Source organism: Dendrobates tinctorius, unplaced genomic scaffold, assembly GCF_039654945.1.
Source record: "Dendrobates tinctorius isolate UK_male_01 unplaced genomic scaffold, ASM3965494v1 ptg000043l, whole genome shotgun sequence".
In the NCBI taxonomy this organism is placed as follows: domain Eukaryota; kingdom Metazoa; phylum Chordata; class Amphibia; order Anura; family Dendrobatidae; genus Dendrobates; species Dendrobates tinctorius.
In genome coordinates, this window is record NW_027361711.1 from 761,205 (window position 1) to 784,855 (window position 23,651).

Consider the following 23,651-nt stretch of genomic DNA (forward strand, 5'->3'; position numbering starts at 1 on the left):
AGAAAAATGTTCCTGTGCTGAGATAATCTTATAACTGTGCCCCTGCTGTGTACTGTGTAATGGCTGTGTCTGACCGTGCAGGAACATGGTCTGATCATACCACAGCTCCTGGGCTGGGGAGGAAACAAAAAAGAGTACAGACAGGACAACATGGGATCACAGCTGATTCTGTAAGGCCATATTTAAACATTCAGTATTTGGTCAGTATTTTACCTCAGTATTTGTCAGCCAAAACCAGGAGTGGGTGATAAATCCAGAAGTGGTGACGTGTTTTTCCTCTGATTGTTCCACTCCTGATTTTTACTTACAAACATGAACATGGCCTAAGAAAAAACATTACCAGCCTGTTTAAACATGTTTTACCTCAGAAAGAATCATCTGTGATTCCCTGCTGTCCTGTCTGTATACTCTTTTGTTCCCCCTCAAACCTGCCCAGGAGCTGTGGTATGATCAGACCATGTTCCTGCACGGTCAGACACAACCATTACACAGTACACAGCAGGGGCACATTTATAAGATTATCTCAGCACTGGAAAAAAAAAATTAGTTCCATAATTGGATGTGTTACACATCCAATTATGGAACTTATTTTTTTTTAAGCTTTATTAATTAACATGTACTTTGTTCATGGGACAGACCCTTTATGTCTAAATGTACAGATGGGGACTTGGCACAAATAGGAAACATGTGGCCATGGTTTGTGATGGAGATATGAAACAGTTTTCACGTAAGGCTGAAATCCAAGGGTGGTATTAAAGAGAGTACAGGAATTACACTTGGGCCCTGAAGCCTCGGAAGGCCAAAAGGTTCAAAGTCCAAAGGGCTCCCATGAGAAGACCCAAACTATTAGTTGGGGGCCTTGTTGAAAATTTTGCATTGTGGCCCACAAGTTTCAAGTTACGACACTGGTGAAAGCTGAGGTGAAATTCCACTGCTTTTCCATGACACAAAGAACATAGTCTGACAGTATGTTTTCTGTAACTGTGCCCACAATGCCCGGATCTGATATGGTTCCAATGACAACCACAAGTTCCATTAGCAATCTGGGAACCATAGATTTCGTTAGCATCCTAGGTGAGGAAGGCTGGAAATAGCAATATAAGCACTATAGTGTGACCACATTACAGCCGCCTGATAGAAGACTAATTAAATAACGTCAAAATGGAAACTGATTCCTTTTTAAAAACGGACACATATCGGGGTCCCCGCTGCTTCCGTTTGCAGCAGTTATGCAACGGACTTGTTTTTTTTACATTAATTCCGATTTCTGTTCTTCTAAAGGAACAGACAGACGGAATGTCCGAGTGAAAGGTCGTGGGATGGATACTTATGAATTAAAATTAGTAGGGACTAGCCAATAACTTTCATGACCAATATAGGTTTTATCCATACAGAGGAAAGCTGACTGACAGATTTTAAAAGATTATTTTAATTAAGAAATGGAAGCATTTTAAACTGTAAGTAGCCCCGGATACATGCTGATGTCTATGGGAATGGATGAAGATCAAAATTATTGCACGGTTAGAAAGCACAATGGATTTTTTTCTGTGCTCAGGTTTTATCTCATATCACATATCTTGCTTTTGAGGAAGCTTTCTGCTCCGGTAAGTCAGACCTGCCACTGCCCATCATCATCATTTTCTTCTCAACTGTGGTGGCCCGTTGTTTCGGGAAATGTGTGCTAGAAATGACAGCACCCCCAGGTGCAGGATAGAGAGTGACCCCTGGGTGGAGGTCCTTTATATACAATCTTGCCAGTCGCAGGCCCTGCACTTTACTTTCCCCCTCCCCCACTGTAAGATTTCATAGCACAGCTTGGAGCTTACACCTTTCTATGAAGCAGAAATTTCATTTCTTACTATAATACTATGTGCAGCATTGGTCTCAGGCAATACATGGACTTGGCTAATAAAACTGTACGTCCTACTGTGATATCAATTATTTATGACCCCCGCATACAGTACTCATATAGGAATATCAAGCCAATTAAGGGGCGCGAAAGAAATTTCAGGTTCTGCATTGATTAGAGACAGAACCACTTAATTTCAGGATTAGTACAAAAAAAATAGCTTACATTTCAAATGTATAGTGGAGACATATTTCTTGCTTATTTTGATTTAGAAATGATAAAATTCCCTACACAGAACAATACTCTAACATAAAGAAACGTCTCATGCATATCGTCACATTGTAGCCCCTGTAAAAGCCATAATGGGGTACAAAATTAGTAGGAAGCTGAAAACGTGTCCACTGAAATAGTTAATTTTTTTTTTTTAAATGGGGTGATCTTCGTTTCAGGATTCAAGTCTGTCAGGATGCTCCAGCGGGCGGACACATGACAGCAAGCATGCGATTTACATATATGCCAAATAGACGTGTGCGGTCTCACTCAATACAAGTGCATAAAGCAAGGCTAGACACATTTAGCTAAATGTGGCCAGAGGTAAGGCAAATCGCATACTTGTGGTCACACGACCACCCGCTCCCGGCGCTAGAAAATACCGATACGGTGAGGATTGCCTGTAGTCACATATGTTCAGTTTAATTTGCATATTACTGTAATTAAAAAGCTGATTTCTCAGTAGCGGAGTAATGGACTGGCCCTGTAAAGGTATTGCTGGACGAGTTTTGGAAGAGCTACATGAGCACATAACTAGTGTGGGCTTTGAAATCCTGCTGACAGATTCCCTTTAAGGACGGAGTCACACTAGAGAGAAATATGGACGAGTGCTATGCAAGAAAAAAATCGCATAGCACTCGGACCAATGTTAATCCATGGGGGAAATCCCATCATCCGTTTTTTTCTCGTCCGTATTATTCGTGCGAGAGAAATCGCAGCATGCTGCAATTTGCACCGTATTATGCCCGAGACTCGCCAATGCAAGTCTATGGGTTTGAGAGAAAAACGGATTACACATGGACCATGCGTGTGACTTGCGAGAAATACTCACTGGTGTCCTTTAGAAAAGCTGACAATTCAGTGTGGTGTACTGTAAAATCACACTGACACGTTAAAATAGGATAGAATACATGTATACACATAGTATATATATACATATATATATACATATAGTTGTGGCCAAAAGTATTGACATCCCTGCAATTCTGTCAGATAATACTCAGTTTCTTCCTGAAAATGATTGCAAACACAAATTCTTTGGTATTATTATCTTCATTTAATTTGTCTTAAATGAAAAAACACAAAAGAGAATGAAGCAAAAAATTGATCATTTCACACAAAACTCCAAAAATGGGCCAGACAAAAGTACTGGCACCCTCAGCCTAATACTTGGTTGCACAACCTTTAGCCAAAATAACTGCGACCAACCGTTTCTGGTAACCATCAATGAGTTTCTTACAATGCTCTGCTGGAATTTTAGACCATTCTTCTTTGGCAAACTGCTCCAGGTCCCTGATATTTGAAGGGTGCCTTCTCCAAACTGCCATTTTTAGATCTCTCCACAGGTGTTCTATGGGATTCAGGTCTGGACTCATTGCTGGCCCCCCTTAGAAGTCTCCAGTGCTTTCTCTCAAACCATTTTCTAGTGCTTTTTGAAGTGTGTTTTGGGTCATTGTCCTGCTGGAAGACCCATGACCTCTGAGGGAGACCCAGCTTTCTCACACTGGGCCCTACATTATGCTGCAAAATTTGTTAGTAGTCTTCAGACTTCATAACGCCATGCACACGGTCAAGCAGTCCAGTGCCAGAGGCAGCAAAGCCACCCCAAAACATCAGGGAACCTCCGCCATGTTTGACTGTAGGGACCGTGTTCTTTTCTTTGAATGCCTTTTTTTTTCTCCTGTAAACTCTATGTTCATGCCTTTGCCCAAAAAGCTCTACTTTTGTTTCATCTGACCAGAGAACATTCTTCCAAAACGTTTAGGCTTTTTCAGGTAAGTTTTGGCAAACTCCAGCCAGGCTTTTTTATGCCTCGGGGTAAGAAGTGGGGTCTTCCTGGGTCTCCTACCATACAGTCCCTTTTCATTCAGACGCCGACGGATAGTACGGGTTGACACTGTTGTACCCTCGGACTGCAGGGCAGCTTGAACTTGTTTGGATGTTAGTCGAGGTTCTTTATCTAACATCCGCACAATCTTGCGTTGAAATCTCTTGTCAATTTTTCTTTTCCGTCCACATCTAAGGAGGTTAGCCACAGTGCCATGGGCTTTAAACTTCTTGATGACACTGCGCACGGTAGACACAGGAACATTCAGGTCTTTGGAGATGGACTTGTAGCCTTGAGATTGCTCATGCGTCCTCACAATTTGGTTTCTCAAGTCCTCAGACAGTTCTTTGGTCTTCTTTCTTTTCTCTATGCTCAATGTGGTACACACAAGGACACAGGACAGAGGTTGAGTCAACTTTAATCCATGTCAACTGGCTGCAAGTGTGATTTAGTTATTGTCAACACCTGTTAGGTGCCACAGGTAAGCTACAGGTGCTGTTAATTACACAAATTAGAGAAGCATCACATGATTTTTCGAACAGTGCCAATACTTTTGTCCACCCTCTTTTTTTATGTTTGGTGTGGAATTACATCCAATTTGGCTTTAGGACAATTCTTTTTGTGTTTTTTCATTTAAGACAAATTAAAGAATTTGTGTTTGCAATCATTTTCAGGAAGAAACTGAGTATTAGCTGAGAGAATTGCAGGGGTGTCAATACTTTTGGCCACAACTGTATATATATTGTAGGGATGCGACTCGCTCAGGTGCAGCGGGAGACAATCATGAGACAGGTTCTTCCCAAAATTCATGAGGTTTATTTGCTCCATAAACCATAAATCAGCGTATCACCAAAATAGCCTCTAGCTTAGGCACAAAAGAACATAAACGTCCGTGGCTTCAGACTCGGACCGAGAGTCTCAGCACATGCTGGGAGGTGTAGTCCTCCCCATATACAACCTCTGTAGTGTCCCACCTGGACACATGGAAGTCTGTCCACACTCTGACAGAACTCCCTCACAGTCTCTCACATGTGCCAAACACCTCAATTACATAGCCCTGTAACCACACCCACAGGTGATCACATGGCTATGACATCACTAAAGGTTGTATAGACACACACAGGCTTCCCTGACACAGTGTAACAGAAAGATCAGCAGTACCTCTGCTAATCAATACACCCTGGAGCCTGCATCCCAAGGCCACCCACCTTGAGACCCATAATGGTCATTTAGGACCCTGCTCCTGTTACCACACTGAATGTGCCTGTACACTCGTCCTGGGACACCCACACAGCGCCCCCTAGCTGACATAGTGGTAACTACACCACATACCTCCCCCCTCTGTTCAAACTTGTGGGGTTGAACACATGACATCACCCAGGGATCTTGAGACCTGGCACCCATGTCACCTTGCCCTACCAGTCGGGAGGACCATCTCCGTCTGTTTCGGTAGTCATACTGCATATTTACGTTAGGCCTCCCCTGCCCCCAGCGGTCAGTATCTCGGCCTTGGGCTTTGGCCTTCCCGTCAACGTCCGTCAGTGTGACCAGACACTCTTTAGTCTCCACCTGTCTGCAGTGTGCTTCATCACGCGACCTTTCTCTCACTGGCTGGCTCTCCCAGTTCACACGGTCATGAGTCCCACATCCAGCTGGGCCAACTGGCTGGTCTGACCCTCTGTCACTATGTCCACCACCGGGTCTCGTGCCTATGTTACTACAATTAGAACGGCCACTTGCGGACTCTCGACGTTCTTGCCTTCGACTACCTGTCCTTTCATTCCTTGGAGGATCCCTTCGGGTCCTTACACCTTGGGCTGGAGGGGGACGCCACCTGACGTTCTCTATCTGCTCATTCATCTGCAGTCGATCCTGTCTTAGCTGCTCAATCTCCTTCAGGTACGCTACCCGATATTCCAGGAGCATGCGAAGCTTCCCAATGCTTTCCACTGAACCAACCACAATGACAGGAACCATGTCATCTTCAATAACGACTTGGATTTCACCAGCAGGTGGGATCCTCACTCTCTTCACACAGGATCTATTCACCATCTCCTGCATCACCTTTCCAAGTCTGCCAACGACTTTCCCCACCAGATTTCTGGGTACCGGAATTATGTCTTCCACAAAGCCCAGCCGACTTTGTGCTTCCCTTGCAAGCTCCAGACGTCGAGCGGGTTTCCTATTACGCTCCACGAGCATCTGTTTCGTGCGGAGACATTGTAGGTGCATCTCCTTCAGGACAGCCACCCTTCTCTCTGTGTCTTCCGTTTCTGCCAGTATCACCAACTGGTCTGTTTCTGGTGCCCAGCTCACACTATAGGCCTTTACTGCCTTTTTAAAGGTCTCATGCACACCTTCGCTGGCACACGCTTCTCGCACGTCTTCGGGTACCTCCATCACGCACTTGAAGGTCATGGACTTGCTCTCATCCTGGACAGATGGCTCTGGGTTTCCCACGGACACTTCCCTCAAGGTATCTGCCAAGACCGGGTGACTGTCTTGTGCAGCTCTTGGCTCACCATCTTCCTGAGATTTACAGTCTTCAGGACCCTTTTCCAAGATGGGCTTTGGCAGTTCTGCCTTGCTATCAGTCAGGCAAGGCCGCTGTACGTCTTCGCCCATCCACTTCTTCTCCTGTAGAAGACCTTTTACTACTCCACTGAGTTCTTGCAGAACTTTATCTCGCTCCTCTGCCAGGTAGCGACGCTGATCCTCTCTCCTGAGAATCTCCTGTTGATGCTTCTCTTGGGCCTCTCTGAGCACCTCCATATCTTCCAACAGGGTCTTGTTCATGGTTTTACACGCTGACAGGTGACCTCTGAGCTCAGAGACTTCCTTCTCCAGCTCATCCACTCTGTGCTCAGCTGCTTGCCTTAGGACTCTTTCCCGTTCGACATGTTCTGTTACAGTCTCCTTTATCAGCTGTATCTCACGATCCTGCTCTTTTGTCCATCACGTGTCGCACCACTACCTCTTTAATTATATCGTTAAAGGGTACCACTGGGTCAGTCACCCCAGTCAAGTGATCCCTCCAGTTACCGTCCAGCACCAATGTGTCTAGTCCAGTAGTCTCATCTCCCAGCCCACCATCTGTCTTATCACGAGACGTCAGGTCCGTCAGTTGGGCAGATGTACTTCTTCCTCTGGTCAGTTCTACCTCTGACCTGTCCATGTTAGGAGCCGTCACTGTCTCAGTGTCTGCTTGTCCCACAGTCGAAGCATCTCCATCGTCAGACCAAACGTCATCAAACAAAAGAAAGTCCCGGCCCCTCTCCCAGGCATAGACTAAGTCCCGTGGTATTCCTCTACCTTGGCACTCACCACCTTTGGTCCCCTCAAACACTACTATGTCTACTGCGTAGTTCACCGTGACCCCGTGTTTACAGCGAACCCTGACGTTTTTCTCGGTCAGAGAGAAAACGAGAGGAATTCCTGTCAGAGTCACCTGACTCTCTGAGTCCAGCCGACCAAAGGCTCCTTCCCGGTGCAGCATCACTGTACACATCTGTGGCCCGTCATTACTACCCGGAAAGGATATTCCACATTCTGAAAAAGACCTGCACATACACTGCGGTACTCCAGACATACTGTATCTACTGAGTCACCCAGTGTTGTCACTTCTTCACACTTGGCCCCTTTCTGGACCACCACCCTGCTTTGGGTTGCCACCCCAATTTTGGTCACCGCCCCCTTTTGGAACTCCACCCATTTTTGGGTTACCACTCCAATTTGGGTCACCGCCCCCTTTTGGGACTCCACCCCTTTTTGGGTTACCACTCCAATTTGGGTCACCGCCCCCTTTTGGGACTCCACCCCTTTTTGGGTTACCACTCCCTTTTGGGTCACCGCCCCCTTTTGGGTCACCGCCCCCTTTTGGGTTACCACTCCCTTTTGGGATTTCCCTATGTCCGTCCTGCAGAACCTCTTAGGCCACAGTTCACACCGTACAGTTTGTCTTTTAACGATACCACACAAGTCTTTGCTGGCACCACCACAGCTCCTGCTGTCACTGATCACCAGCACCTCCGGCTGCTGTTCACACACACACACAGCGGCTGGTGTCACTGCAGCTCCTGCTGCGCCATCTTCGTGGACCCGCCGATCCACCGGAAGCCGCTTGTCACCTTCGTAACCCCGCCGGGTTACTGGAAGCCGCTTGTCACCCTCAAAGATAAAAAAACCACAAAAGCGCACCCATAGGGCCTTACCAGTGCAGGTATAATGGGTTATGCAGCAATAATACAGGGTACTCACCCTTAATAGTTGTGTAAAGCCACAACTACTGTATCCGCTTAGTCATATGCAATAAAGCTGCAGCAGGATGGCGTAGACAGACAGCGTCTGCTACCAAAGCTCCCAGGGCAGATCCCTTAAAGAAAACACCAGGTCCCTGTGCTGCGAGACCTTCGTGACCCCACTGAGCCACAGCAAGCACCGTCAGGTTTTGCAGAGGAAAAGAAAAAAAAAAAGAAAAAAAAAAACACATGCACAGTCTCTCACATGTCCTGTTCGTGTGCCACTCAGGACGTACCGTCTCCGCCTGAGACCGTCCAACACACAGGGCACACGGGTACTATTCAGGGAGCCGACCCTCCTCCCAGGGTCTCCCAACACACCAGCCTCACCAGGTCCAGGGGCTCAGCGGGTGCTCTTCAGGACATCCGTCTCCGCCTGAGACTGCCCAACACACGCCTCACCAGGTCCAAGGTCATATCACGTGTTCCAGGGATCCGATTCCTCTCCCAGAACCTCCCAACACTGACCCTCCAGGACCTTGCTCACTGACCCCTCCAGGAACACAGTCTCTCACTGACCCTGGTCGGTGCAACACAGACTCCTGTCTGTTACCTGTGTCAGCCACACAGGTTCCTGGACGCCTCTTCTCCTCAGAGGTATCCCACAAATATTAACACAGTCACTTTCTCTGACCTCGGTCAGTATTACTCACGGTTGTCAGACCATCTGCTCTCCTGGCTCAGAACCGCCAGCACTGCCCCACGTGCTTCTGGGAATCGCTGCCCGCGTTCTCCGCCAATTGTAGGGATGCGACTCGCTCAGGTGCAGCGGGAGACAATCATGAGACAGGTTCTTCCCAAAATTCATGAGGTTTATTTGCTCCATAAACCATAAATCAGCGTATCACCAAAATAGCCTCTAGCTTAGGCACAAAAGAACATAAACGTCCGTGGCTTCAGACTCGGACCGAGAGTCTCAGCACATGCTGGGAGGTGTAGTCCTCCCCATATACAACCTCTGTAGTGTCCCACCTGGACACATGGAAGTCTGTCCACACTCTGACAGAACTCCCTCACAGTCTCTCACATGTGCCAAACACCTCAATTACATAGCCCTGTAACCACACCCACAGGTGATCACATGGCTGACATCACTAAAGGTTGTATAGACACACACAGGCTTCCCTGACACAGTGTAACAGAAAGATCAGCAGTACCTCTGCTGATCAATACACCCTGGAGCCTGCATCCCAAGGCCACCCACCTTGAGACCCATAATGGTCATTTAGGACCCTGCTCCTGTTACCACACTGAATGTGCCTGTACACTCGTCCTGGGACACCCACACAGCGCCCCCTAGCTGACATAGTGGTAACTACACCACAATACCTATATATATGTACAGAGCAAAAGTTGGGACACACCTCATTCCAACAGTTTTCTTTATTTTCATGACTATGAAAATTGTAGATTCACTCTGAAGGGATCAAAACTATGAATTAACACATGTGGAATTATATAATTAACAAAAAAGTGTGAAACAACTGAAACTTGAGGACAAGTTCAAAGTTTTCCCAATTTTTCAGACTGACTCACCTTCATTTCTTAAAGTAACGATGGCCACTCGTTTTTCTTTACTTAGCTGCTTTTTTCTTGCCATAATACAAATTCTAACAGTCTATTCAGTAGGACTATCAGCTGTGTATCCACCAGACTTCTGCACAACACAACTGATGGTCCCAACCCCATTTTTAAGGCAAGAAATCCCACTTATTAAACCTGACAGGGCACACCTGTGAAGTGAAAACCATTTCCGGTGACTACCTCTTTCTTGAAGGTCATCAAGAGAATGCCAAGAGTGTGCAAAGCAGTAATCAAAGCAAAAGGTGGCTACTTTGAAGAACCTAGAATATAAGACATACAGTATTTTCCGTTGTTTCACACTTTTTTGTTAATTATATAATTCCACATGTGTTAATTCATAGTTTTGATGCCTTCAGAGTGAATCTACAATTTTCATAGTCATGAAAATAAAGAAAACTCTTTGAATGAGGTGTGTCCAAACTTTTGGTCTGTACTGTATGTCAATGACACACGCACATACATATATATATATATATATATATATATATATATATATATATATATATATATATATATTTCATTGAGATATAGATAGCAGAATAGGTGGAAATTCAATTGTCTGCATTTGTAAAATCATTACAGAACCCAACAGGATATGAGACATGGTGTTAAATTAAAGAATTCACGGAAAAAACTGGCGTGGGCTCCCACCCGATTTTCTCTGCCAGAGAGGGCAAGCCAGTGACTGAGGGCAGATATTAATAGCCTAGAGAGGGACCATTGTTTTTGGGCCCCCCTGACTAAAAAAATCTGCCCCCAGCCACCCCAGAAAACGCGCTTCTGTAAGATGTGCCAATTCTGGCAGTTACCCGCTCTCTTCCCATTGTCCTGTAGCAGGTGTCATATGGGGTAATAAGGGGTTAATGTCACCTTGCTATTGTAAGGTGACATTAAGCCTGGTTAATAATGGAGAGGTGTCAATAAGACACCTATCCATTATTAATCCACTAGTCTGAAAGGGGTTAAAAAAAACACACACACACATTAAGAAAAAATACTTTTAATGAAATAAACAGACATTTTTGCCATCTTTATTACACTCCCAATCCAATCGAAGTCATCGTTCTCCTGTAAAAAATCCAAAATAAAAAAGCAACAATATCCGTCCACCTTACAGTCAAGTCCCACACCGCAATCCATCTGAAGGGGTTAAATAATTTACAACTGGGACCGGTGCTAATGTGGCCGGCCCGGCTGTAAACCACTGCGGAATGAAGGAAAAGCTGCCTGCCTGTGCAGCCGCCCCGCCTGACCGGAGATGAACTGATTAGTATGGGAACGTTTCTGAACATCGCATCAAAAACGGATTACATACGGATCACTGTTCATTAAACATTGATGCGATTCTCGGCTGTAAAAAACGGACCGATTTTTATATGTTATGTGTGACTCCAGCCTAAGGCTACTACACGCTCATACTGTGCTTTTAGCTTAATAAACATAGGCATCTAGCACCCATAATCTCTAATTGTATTAATTTAATTAATATCATAAATGCTATTGAAGAGTCATTGATGTAGGCAATTAACTGGTGCCTGTTATGGGTACTATACAATGGCAACTATCACCCATGCACTACATAAAAACAAACATATTTCACATTTTTTTGTAATATACTGAAGTAAACCAGCAAAAGGGAAGGACCTTCTGACCAACGGCGCCCTATAGACACATTTAGCGTATGTCAAGAGCATGTGATGTCAACATGCTTAGGCCTCTTTTACACTTCAGTTGTTTGACGTCAGTTGAAATCCGCCAATTTTTTAAAAAACGGATCTGCCATTTTTTTTCCCATAGACTTACATTAGCGGCGGATTGTGACGTATGGTCGTCCGTTGCATCCGGTTTTTGATGGATCCATTTGAATTTTAGCGTCCGCCGTCTGAAGTGGACGGACAAAGTAACGCTTTTTGGAGCGGCGGAACCGCTTTTTTAAACTGAGCATGGCCAGAAGATTTTACCATGCTGGCATTTTAACCCTAAATGCCGTCTCTCTCTCTCTCCCCAGAGTTCTGTTCCTTTAAATTTCATACACTGGCGGATCCGTCCACAAAACGGATACGATGCATCTGTTTTTTGCATAGCAGAAACGGATCCGTTTTTTCACACTTTGGTGGATTTCAACTGACGTCAAAAGACTGAAGTGTGAAAAAGGCCTTATCAGGGAACTTCACAGAGAATGTTAAGTGCTTTATTTGTGACCTTTTTTCCCTTTTTTTTTTTACACATTTGATACATTTTTGATCCATTAGCATTCTTTTTAAAATGCAACATGCTCTTTGTATGACATTTTTGTATGTTTTACACACAGGCCATATAATGCATATGAAAATGAATCACATGTGAGCATAAAGAAGGGCCATAAAAACATTGCAGATAATACAACTAGGCCGGTGTCACACTAGCGAGAAATATGGACGATTTTTTCTTGGCCGTATTATACGGGCTGAGAAAATCTCAGTATGCTGCGATTGACAGCGTATTACGCCTATAATAAGCCAATGCAAGTCTATGGGGCCAGAAAACTACATATTACACACAGACCAGACGTGTGACTTGCGAGAAATACGCACCGGTGTCCTTTAACAAAAGCCGGCAATTCATTTTGCGATACAGTAAAATCACACTGACATGTTTAATAAAGAATAGAAAGAATAGATATATACACATAGAATACACACATATACATATACAGTACAGACCAAAAGTTTGGACACAGCTTCTCATTCAAAGAGTTTTCTTTATTTTCATGACTATGAAAATTGTAGATTTACTCTGAAGGCATCAAAACTATGAATTAACACATGTGGAATTATATAATTAACAAAAAAGTGTGAAACAACTGAAAATACTGTATGTCTTATATTCTAGGTTCTTCAAAGTAGCCACCTTTTGCTTTGATTACTGCTTTGCACACTCTTGGCATTCTCTTGATGAGCTTCAAGAGGTAGTCACCGGAAATGGTCTTCCAACAGTCTTGAAGGAGTTCCCAGAGATGCTTAGCACTTGTTGGCCCTTTTACCTTCACTCTGCGGTCCAGCTCACCCCAAACCATCTCGATTGGGTTCAGGTCTGGTGACTGTGGAGGCCAGGTCATCTGGCGTAGCACCCCATCACTCTCCTTCTTGGTCACGTCACTGAGGCTGCTCGGAGTCTCCGGCTGACCGGAGGTGAACAGACAGCGTGGGAAAAAGTTCAGAAACTTTCCCACGCTTATTAGTTCATCTCCAGTCAGCTGGGGCGCCTGCGCAGAGATCAATTCATTCATTCTGCAGTGGTTTACAGCAGGGCCGGTAGCATTAGCACCGGTCCCTGTTGTAAACTAGTTACCCCCTTGTGATGGATTGCAGCGGGTGACCTGACTGAACGGCGGAGAGGTATGGATATTGTTGTTTTTTTATTTTTTGTTTTTTAACAGGACAACAAGGGATTATTTTGAATTAGCAGAATAATAAATTTTGTCAAAAACTTTGTGTCTTATTGACACCTCTCCATTATTAACCCGGCTTAATGTCACCTTTCAATAGCAAGATGACATTAACCCATTATTATTAACCCATGAGCCACCACTAAAGGCAATGGGAATAGAGAAGCTAAGTGCCATAAAAGGCGTATCTTATAGATGTGCCTTTTTATGGGGTGGCTGGGGGCAGATTTTTTTAGCTGGGTGGGGGCAAAAACAATGGTCCCTCTCTAGGTTATTAATATCTGTCCTCACTCACTGGCTTTCCCTCTCTGGCGGAGAAATTACCGCGGGAACCCACACAATTGTTTTCAACTAATTTACCCGATAATATAACACCTACATGTCCAAAATTTTACACACATACCCTAATCTAATTATTAGTCAAAGACATATAAAAAAATAAATGAAATGGTTTACTGTATGTAAACCATGTGTCATTTCATGACGGGTTTTGTAATAATTTTACAGAAGCCGGCAATTGATTTAGCAGCTATTATGCTATGTAGAACTCTATTAAAATATAAATCTATATATAAATATGTGTCTCAATGACATCTATATATATATGTATTCTATGTGTCTATATCTATTCTTTCGTTTGTGTTTTAACGTGTCATTGGGATCCATTTTATGTCCATTTTGCAAGCCGGCGAGAAAATCTCGGCATACGGAAGCAATACGGATGACATACGGATGCTTACATGCGCAAAAAACGCAGCCACGCCTTGCCAAAGGATGACATACGGATCACTGTTCAGGGAACATTTCTGTGTATTACGACCGTAAAATACGGACCATATTTTTATATGTGTCTGACTCCGGCCTTAAGGCTACGTTCCCCCATTTTCTGTGGCATTTCTGCACCTAATTTATCGTAGTTTACTTGTTGTTCTTTTTTCATTGTGTTTCTGAGACTATTTTTTTACATGTGTTTTTATGGCTGCCTTTTTTCTCTTTCTTTGTGTGCCATGTTTTACATAAAGTTGCTAATGCAACCGCTCCGACTGTGAACTAGTGGGGAATGAATGCTGTTTTTAGGCTGGGGGCCAAGATCAATGGCCCCTTACCAGCCTGAGAATAGCAGCCCCCAGCTGTGATTTTTGCCGGGTTGGTTCACAAACAGAGGGGGATTCCACGTCGGGTTTTCATTCATTCTCTCCTGCTCGCTGTTGCCGGCAGAGCAGGAGAGAAGAAGACAGCCGCGTTCAGCACCAGCAGCCGGGGAACAGCAGCTTACAGTTTGGCTTCTTCCCCGGTGGCCGTCTGTGTGGTCCTGATGCGGCACATGTGTGGCACATGGTTGCCACCCATGTGCCACACGGATGTACCACGTGTCCACACGGACACGGATAGCTCCGGTACTGATTTTTCCGGTACTGGAAATATCTGGAAGTGTGAGACTGGTCTTAGGGGGAGCGTTGGGCAATTGTCTAAGGCCCCCATCATCTAAAGCAGGAGCTGCTCTGATAATAGTATTATCAGTGTAGCTTCCAATGTGGAAACTGCTTCAGGACCTTTGTTAACATCATAATCATGTGACCGTGATATCACCACAGGTCCTGCAATCTGGGTGAGTCAGAAGAAAGACTGGTGGTAAATCATAACTTGCGTGTGTCTGTGTCTCTATATAAGCATGTATATGTATAAAGGTGCTCAGTGTACACTCATATGTCTATGTATGTGCTCTATGTATACATGTGTCAGTCTGTCAGACCGGAGTAGCAGATAGCAGAGCTTTGCCGGTCTGCCTGCGCCGCTCTGCCTCCACCTCCCGCCCTGCCTGCAGTGCACGCTGGTATCTAGGGTAAACATCGGGTTTCTAAGGGCCCTGCGGCCCTTAGAAACCAGATGTTTATGTTGGTAACCAGCGTGCTCGCTGGTCCTGATCGCTGGAGGGGCTGTCTATGTGACAGCTCACCAGCGATCAGCTAACAATGTCCCAGCGATCCCATCCACGTCGGATCGTTGGTGGGATCGCTGGGACATCGTTATGTGTAACGGTATCCTAATATACAATGTGTGGCACAGACAAGAGTTCATAGGTGTAAACATCAGAAATCACCCAACGAACTAACAAAATGCTGCTCATTCATCAGGTGATTATAGACTGTTTATACCTGAACAAAGATCATTGTTCTCAGCAGCACATCGCCCGGTGTAAACTGCAGATGTGCTTCTGATAACATGATACTGTATCAGGACAGATTGATCTACTAGTGATTGTTCTGTGCCATCATTCTTCATCAGCTCCTGTAAAGAGACCGAGAAACAAAAGTCCAACCACTTCAATCGATCAATTGCACTCATTCAATGGCCTGAACTCAGTGAATGTAACTGCAACCTAAATATTTCTGTGTGTTGGTGCCATTAACAGTCCTACTTTAAACATTTTCCCAGAGCCTCAATTTGTCTAAAACCGGCCCTGGGGAGCAGAACTTATAAAAATATGCCTGACAAAAAAAAAAGTTGATTAAAAAACATTTTACAAACTTAACCAATTAATTTCGATATAAAACCACTCTGCTCTTACATGTTCAGTGTTTTGAGTGTTTTTTTCCTCTTTGTCTTTAAAATGAGAGTTCATGTCACATCATTGAAACAGTTCCTGATGGAATCTGTTCCATGCTAAGAACTGTCCAATCAAAAGGCTTAAAATCTGCTTCAGGGAAAAACTCTTTAGAGCCTCTTCAGCAAATGTTTCGGAAATCAAAAAAAATCCAACAAAAAAATTGCAAAAAGAAGGCACCTTTCCTGAATTAGTTTCCACGAGAAAACTCATCATATAGACATCCCCAAAAAACTCAATGAAGGTGATTATTTAAAGTTTTTTTTTTTACGCCAGAATAGTGGTGTGAAAAGCTTTGAAAAGTCATTTTGTTTGTGCAAGGTGAATTTGCGCAAAATGGTTCCAACTTTTGCCATTTTCATGCCAGTTTGAAGCAGCGCTGCCAAAATGGGTAGAGATGAGGAGAAGCCAAGGTGGATTATGACATGGCTAAGCCCACCTATCAATTTTAGCAAACGTGCTGTCGCTTTTTATGCCAGATATGCTACTATAAGTACATACCCATTTGCGAGAAATACGGACGAGTGCAATCCGAGAAAAAAATCAGATTGCACTCTGACCAATGTTATTCAATGTGTTATATCTCATCTGTGATTTTTTTTCTCAACTGAAATCTGACTGAGAAACAAATTGCAGCATGCTGCAATTTGCTGCGTATCTCGGACGAGACTCGCCAATGCAAGTCAATGGATGCGAGAAAAAAATTGCACAGCACTCGAACCATGCGAGTGCTGTTCGATTTTTACACACCGCTGTCCTTAGAAAAGCCGGCAATTCACAGTGATCTGCTGTGAATACACTGCACTTGAACTGCGGTGCCCTCATCAATGGCATTTTCCCATGGTCCAGAGGTCACCGCAGTTCAGGCTGTGAGGGAGCGCAGACTAAGTGATGTCAAACCTAGTCACTGAAGCTCTGCTTTCAACAGCTCATTCACCAGTTGTTTTCAGCCGGGGCAGCTGCATCTGGGCACCGTCCAGGTTGAAAAGTATTTCTTCCACAGATATGGATTACTGCGTGGGACACAATGATGGACAGGTATGGTATATTGTTGGTTTATTATTTTACTTTTATCACAGAAGATCGAGGGTATTGGAGAAATAGGCGAGGTCGTAAGTGTGGTTTAATTAAGAATATTAAAGGAGTCTGTGTCTTTATTTCAATTAAAGGATTTTTTACTGGGTGTCTATGAGTGAAAACAGCTGACATGTGCCAGGAAAGATGAGGGCTCAGCGCATGATCAAAGGGAGGGATTCCGAAGTGGGCGTATTATTACGCCCAACGTCGGAAAGGGGTTAAAGAAGCACTCCCATCAAAGTTTTCATCCTCTTAATGTATTGCAATTAGAGATTTGCAATTAGAGATGCGCAAACATCGTTGGCTCCCTGCTTATTTGGCAAGCTATAGCGCTTACTGAAGAAGCTGCATCAGGAACCTGGATACATGGAGCATTCTCGATAATCAGCTGTTCAGCGCCGCAGCTGCATGTGTCGCAGCTGTGTGACAGTCACAACACATGTATGGAGAGCCTGTGTGTTGTGACTGTCACACAGTTGTGACACATGCAGCTGTGGTAGCGAACAGCTGATTATCGGGAATAATCCAGGTATCCGGGTTCCCGATGCAGCTTCATCCCTAAGTGCTATGGCTTGCCAAACAAGGAGAGAGCCAACGATGTTCGCTCATTTCTAATTGCAATCATATTTTATAGCACTGTGTACTTACAATTGCACATTTTGCCCTTCTACCCAGATAATTCTTCTCTTTTCTCTATGTAGAAACAGGAAGTTTCTTTTTCCAGCATAAATCATTCCCCTCTTCAATTCCCGAACCAGCTGGTCTGCTCCTCCCCCTGCTAGTGACTTTTGCAGTGACTCATGACTCATACAGAGAAAATTGACCTTCTGTTTCTACACAGAGCTTAGAAGGATTCAGCTAGTCCATTTTTAATCACATGATGCCATGGATCTCATGGCAAGAAATAGCTGGGTAGAAAGGCAAAATGAGCAATTGTAAATACGCAGTACTATATAATATGATTACTGTAATATATTAAGAAGATACAAATTTTGATGGGAGTGCTACTTTAAGTGGCATGTGCCTTTTAATGAATGCAGCAGTTAGTACTCCAGCGAGTCCTTCATTAGATGGGCTCTGTCACCAGGTTTTTGCTATTTAATCTGATGGATGCACAAGGTGGGCTGATACACTGATTTCAAAGATGTATCTCTGATTATATTTTGTGCTGTTGTTTCAATACAATGAGTGTTTTATCAACAGGCGATAAACAGTACAGAACTGCAGCTCACATGCATCTTGGTCCAATTCCCATAACTGATTTGCAACTTACTGTCAATATACAAGGTACACAGAAAGCTGCTAATCAGGGGTGTGGGCGGGGTTAGCTTTCTGAGCTCTGCTTCATGCTATATCTATAAACTTTTATCAAAGCTGCCGCAACCAGTAGGCTACATTGCTGGAATCAGGGTCTCTTTTTCTATATTATGCTGTTCTCAGATGAGGTAGCAAAACCTGGTGACAGATTTTCTTTAAGACTGGTGTGCGCAATACCAGCCTTTAATGAATCAGCACCTAAGTGCACAGAGCTTTGGATTAATATGTATACTTTCATGGTTATAAATCTGGAACATCTATTTAGTGGTATCATATTATAGACAACACATATTTCCCATGTTAAAGAAATCCATTATTATTACCAAGTGCTGTATTAGTCCTTCTATCCCTGCAGTATAATTACCAATTCCATTATCCCAGATCATAAAACTGCATACCCAAAATAGAAAAGCCAAATGCTCTAATCATGGTGCTGCTTTTACCACTGATACTGCACTCAGTTTTATTATTTTCCTGGGAGGAAAATGGAAATGTCATATCAAAGAAGAAGCAAAGGAGGTGGAATTACTCATTATAACAGACAACACATTCTACTTAGAAGCCATTGCCTATAAACCATTGCACAAAAAGAGCAATACAAGTGCATTACAATACCCTGCAATGTCTGTTTCAGCTTGATAACACACTAAAAGGGACATGTAAACTACCTATAATAAGGATAGGTCAGAAATATATCTTTCTGGAACACGTCTGACAGCTGAAGATTATATATGTATGCCTGCTAAATACCTGATTGGTCTGGCTAGTGTAAATTATAACACCATTCTAATTTTTTATTGCATAAATGGAAAAGCTAAGGCTGCAGTATGACCATTAAAAAAGTTAAAGGGGCAATCCAGCCAATAAATTTTTATTTTAAACAAAATAGAGCCCTTGAAATGCACTCTGGTGGGATGCTATAGTCTCCCCTAATAGCCAGTGCTAACAGGTCCATTCACTGCTAAAATGGACATGTGAGAAAATTCTCATGGTTTGGTGGGATAATAATTCTTAAAATTATGGTACTACCCAGATTATTATATCTCCTGAAAACCATTCCAAAATAGATATACATACACTGCTCAAAAAAATAAAGGGAACACTATTCCATTTGCAACAGGCTGTCTGTGTTCCCTTTATTTTTTTGAGCAGTATATATATACATATATATATATATATATATATATATATATATATTAGCTGCTGGCCCGATTCTAAAGCATCGGGTACTCTAGAATATGGTCAGCGGGAGATTAAAATAAAAAGAGTAATATACTCACCATCCGACGGCCCCCAGACTGTGTCCCTCCTCTCCACGCTCCCGGCATCTTCCGTTCCCAGTAATGCTCTGCGCCAAAGACCGCTGCTGACATCACTCTCGCGAAAGCGCGACATCATCAGCAGTCTTTGGCGCAAAGCCTTGCTGGGAACAGAAGATGCCGGGAGCGTGGAGAGGAGAGAAAAAGTCCGGAGGCCGTCGGAAGGTAAGTATATCACTCTTTTTTATTTTAATTCTATTTTTTACACTTTTATGGTACCCAGGGCCCGGAGGAGTCTCCTGTCCTCTGGACCCTGGGTACCGCTAGCCGGTCATCTCCCGGCTGCGTCACCGCTGACGCCCGTGCGCCCATAGATGACCCGCGGCAACCGTCAGGAGATCAGCGTGCGTCCTTCTAATTGAGGACTGCACCTGCGCACTGCACCTGTTGCTGATTGGTCGAGGCCTGGCGGCCGCGACCAATCAGCAACGCAGGATTTCGGTTACAGACAAACACCATAAGACGATTATATATAGATATATATCTATATATACATATATACCGTATATACTCGCTTATAAGCCGACCCGAGTATAAGCCGACCCCCCTAATTTTGCCACAAAAAAGAAAACTTATTGACTCGAGTATAAGCCTAGGGTGGAAAATGCAGAAGCTACTGGTAAATTTAAAAAATAAAAATAGATACCAATAAAAGTAAAATTAATTGAGACATCAGTAGATGAAATGTTTTTGAATATCCATATTGAATCAGGAGCCCCACATAATGCTCCATACAGTTCATGATAGCCCCATAAGATGCTCCATAGAATATGCCCCATATGCTGCTCCATAGAATATGCCCCATATGCTGCTCCATAAAGGTTATGGCCCCATAAGATGTTCCATAGATTATGCCCCATATGCTGCCCCATAAAATGTTCCATAGAATAGGCCCCATAAGATGCTCCATAGAATAGGCCCCATATGCTGCCCCCATAAGATGCTCCATAGATTATGCCCCCATTTGCTGCCCCTATAAGATGCTCCATCGATTATACCCCCATATGCTGCCCCCATAAGATGCTCCATAGATTATGCCCTCATAAGATGCTCCATAGATTATGCCTCCATATGCTGCCCCTATAAGATGCTCCATAGATTATTCCTCCATATGCTGCCCCCAAAAGAGGCTCCATAGATTATGCCTCCATATGCTTCCCCCATAAGATGCTCCATAGATTATGCCCCATATGCTGTCCCTATAAGATGCTCTATAGATTATTCCCCCATATGCTGCCCCCATAAGATGCTCCATAGATTATGCCCCTATATGCTGCCCCCATAAGATGCTCCATAGATTATGCCCCATATGCTGCCCCTATAAGATGCTCCATAGATTATTCCACCATATGCTGCCCCCATAAGATGCCCCATGCTGCCCCTAAGATGCTCCATAGATTATACCCCTATATGCTGCCCCTGTAAGATGCTCCATAGATTATACCCCTATATGCTGCCCCATAAGATGCTCCACAGATTATGCCCCTATATGCTGCCCCTATAAGATGCTCCATAGATTATTTCCCCATATGCTGCCCCCATAAGATGCTCCATGCTGCCCCTATAAGATGCTCCATAGATTATTCCCCCATATGCTGCCCCTATAAGATGCTCCATAGATTATACCCCTATATGCTGCCCCCATAAGATGCTCCATAGATTATTCCCCAATATGCTGCCCCTATAAGATGCTCCATAGATTATACCGCTATATGCTGCCCCCATAAGATGCTCCATAGATTATGCCTCCATGTGCTGCCGCTGCTGCATTTAAAAATAAAAAAATGACAAACTCACCTCTCCGTCGCTGGGGCCAGGTGCCAGTGTCACTGCTGGCACCTGAGATATTCACCTGTCCCCCGGTCCATCGCTGCTTGCTGCTGTCTGGCACGTCATCTGTCAGTGACGTTCAGACTGCAGGGGGCACGGCGCGCACTAACCACGTCACCGTGGCCTCTGCTGTCTGAACGTCACTGACAGATGACGTGCCAGACAGCAGCTAGCAGCGATGGACCCCAGACAGGTGAGTATCGCTATACTTACCCGTCCTGGCATGGTCTCTGCAGCCCCCAGCTTCTCCGCAATCTCCCTTCTTGCCTTCAGCGGTCACATGGTACCGCTCATTACACTCATGAATATGTGCATATTCATGAGTGTAATGAGCGGTACTATGTGACTGCTGAAGGAAGGAAGGGAGATCGCGGAGAAGCTGGGGGCTGCAGAGACCGTGCAAGGACGGGCAAGTATGACCTGACACCCCCACCCCCTCTGGTGTATATGACTCGAATATAAGCTGAGAGGGGGACTTTCAGCCCAAAAAATGGGCTGAAAATCTCGGCTTATATTCGAGTATATACGGTATATAGCTCTGGCAGAAATTAAGAGACCACTGCAAAATTTTCAGTTTCTGATTTTTCTCTTTATAGATATATTTTTGCGTAAAATGTAAATTGCTCTTTTATTCTATAAACTAATGACAACATGTCTTCAAATTTCCAAGCATTAAATTTTGTATTTATTTTCAGAAAATCAGAAATGGTCAAAAGAACAAAAAAATGCAGTGCTTGCAGACCTCAAATAATGCTAAGAAAGCAAGTTCATAATCATTTAGAAACAACAATACTAATGTTTTAACTCAGGAAGAGTTCAGAAATCAATATTTTGTGGAATAACCATGATTTTTAATCACAGCTTTCATGCATCTTGGCATGCTTTCCACCAGTCTTTCACTCTGCTTTTGGGTGACCTTATGCCACTCCTGGTACAAAAATTTAAGCAGTTCTTCTTTGTTTGATGGCTTGTGACTATCCATCTTCCTCTTGATTACATTCCAGAGGTTTTCTATGGGGTTCAGGTCTGGAGACTGGGCTGGCCATGACAGGGATTTGATGTGGTGTTCCTTCATCCACACATTGATTGACCTAGCTGTGCGGCATGCGGCATGAGGCATTGTCCTGCTGGAAAAAACAGTCCTCAGAGTTGGGGAACATTGCCTGAGCAGAAGGAATCAACTGTTCAAAATGGCCGCCATGGTCAACACCCATCTTGAAAAGTTTCCCATCCCATATACTAATGTGCCACAAACAGGAAGTTGATATCACCAGCCATTCCCATTTTATTTAGGTGTATCCATATAAATGGTCCACCCTGTATAGTGTCAAAAGAACAAGTGTTATGATCTCAACACCCTTCATACATCTTAATTTTGGATTTGCTATATGACCTGTTTTATGGTTTTGCATTTTCTTATCTCTTGATTGTGGATTGTTATTTGCTTATGATCTTCCTATATTAAAACCAATAAAATTTAGAAAAAAATGAACATGTAGCTTACCCATTATATAAAGAGACAAATAGCCTGAAAAGCAAAAACAGCTATCAAATAAATTACTGTGTGACTGATAAGTCACAGGACACGATAATTAGGTAAATTCTTTTGCTGCAGAATGAGTTTCTAGGACTGTTCACTTATCAGCACAATCTGACAGTTACTTTGAAAATCAGGACTGATCACCTTAAACCTGACAGTCTGGTTAGAAAGATTACCTATACCTTAAATCTAGCTACTCTGCAATAACTAGAAGAGCAATGTGGTCGGATGACTGCAAAACTGTCAGCCAGAGTCTAACAACTGGTACGCTTCACAGTGGTCTTTTAGGGTATGTACACATGATCAGTAATCACTGCGGCCAGATGTTACAGCATAGTGGATGGGATTTCTAGATATGCCATGTCCACTGTGCGTGTGTGTGCACCAGCGAATCACTCGCGGAAACTGACATAAGGCGGGGGTTTATGTTTATCAATCCATTAAAAAAAATAATCGAACCGTACTCGGAAAACATGATTTTTATGGATTGACATAATGGGGAAGGTGGAGAAACATTTTTTTTTCTCTCCAACGCTGAGAAAATCAGATCCCAATCTGATCAGAGTGTGATTAGCATAATCGAACAGCTTTTCTCGGATAGAGAGAAAAATGGTATTGTGGCCCCAGCCTATCAGTAAATCCTGAAGTTAAATCCTTTTATTTTCTGTTCCCAATAGGATTGGTACAAATGATGAAAGCACGCATTT

General features: G+C 43.7%; 1 protein-coding gene across 2 annotated transcripts in view; it reads right to left on the minus strand.

The window, feature by feature from the left end:
• The window catches only part of CHST11 (carbohydrate sulfotransferase 11), a 257,191-nt gene that overhangs the window by 103,674 nt on the left and 129,866 nt on the right, over window positions 1–23,651 (minus strand). The window lies entirely within an intron of this gene.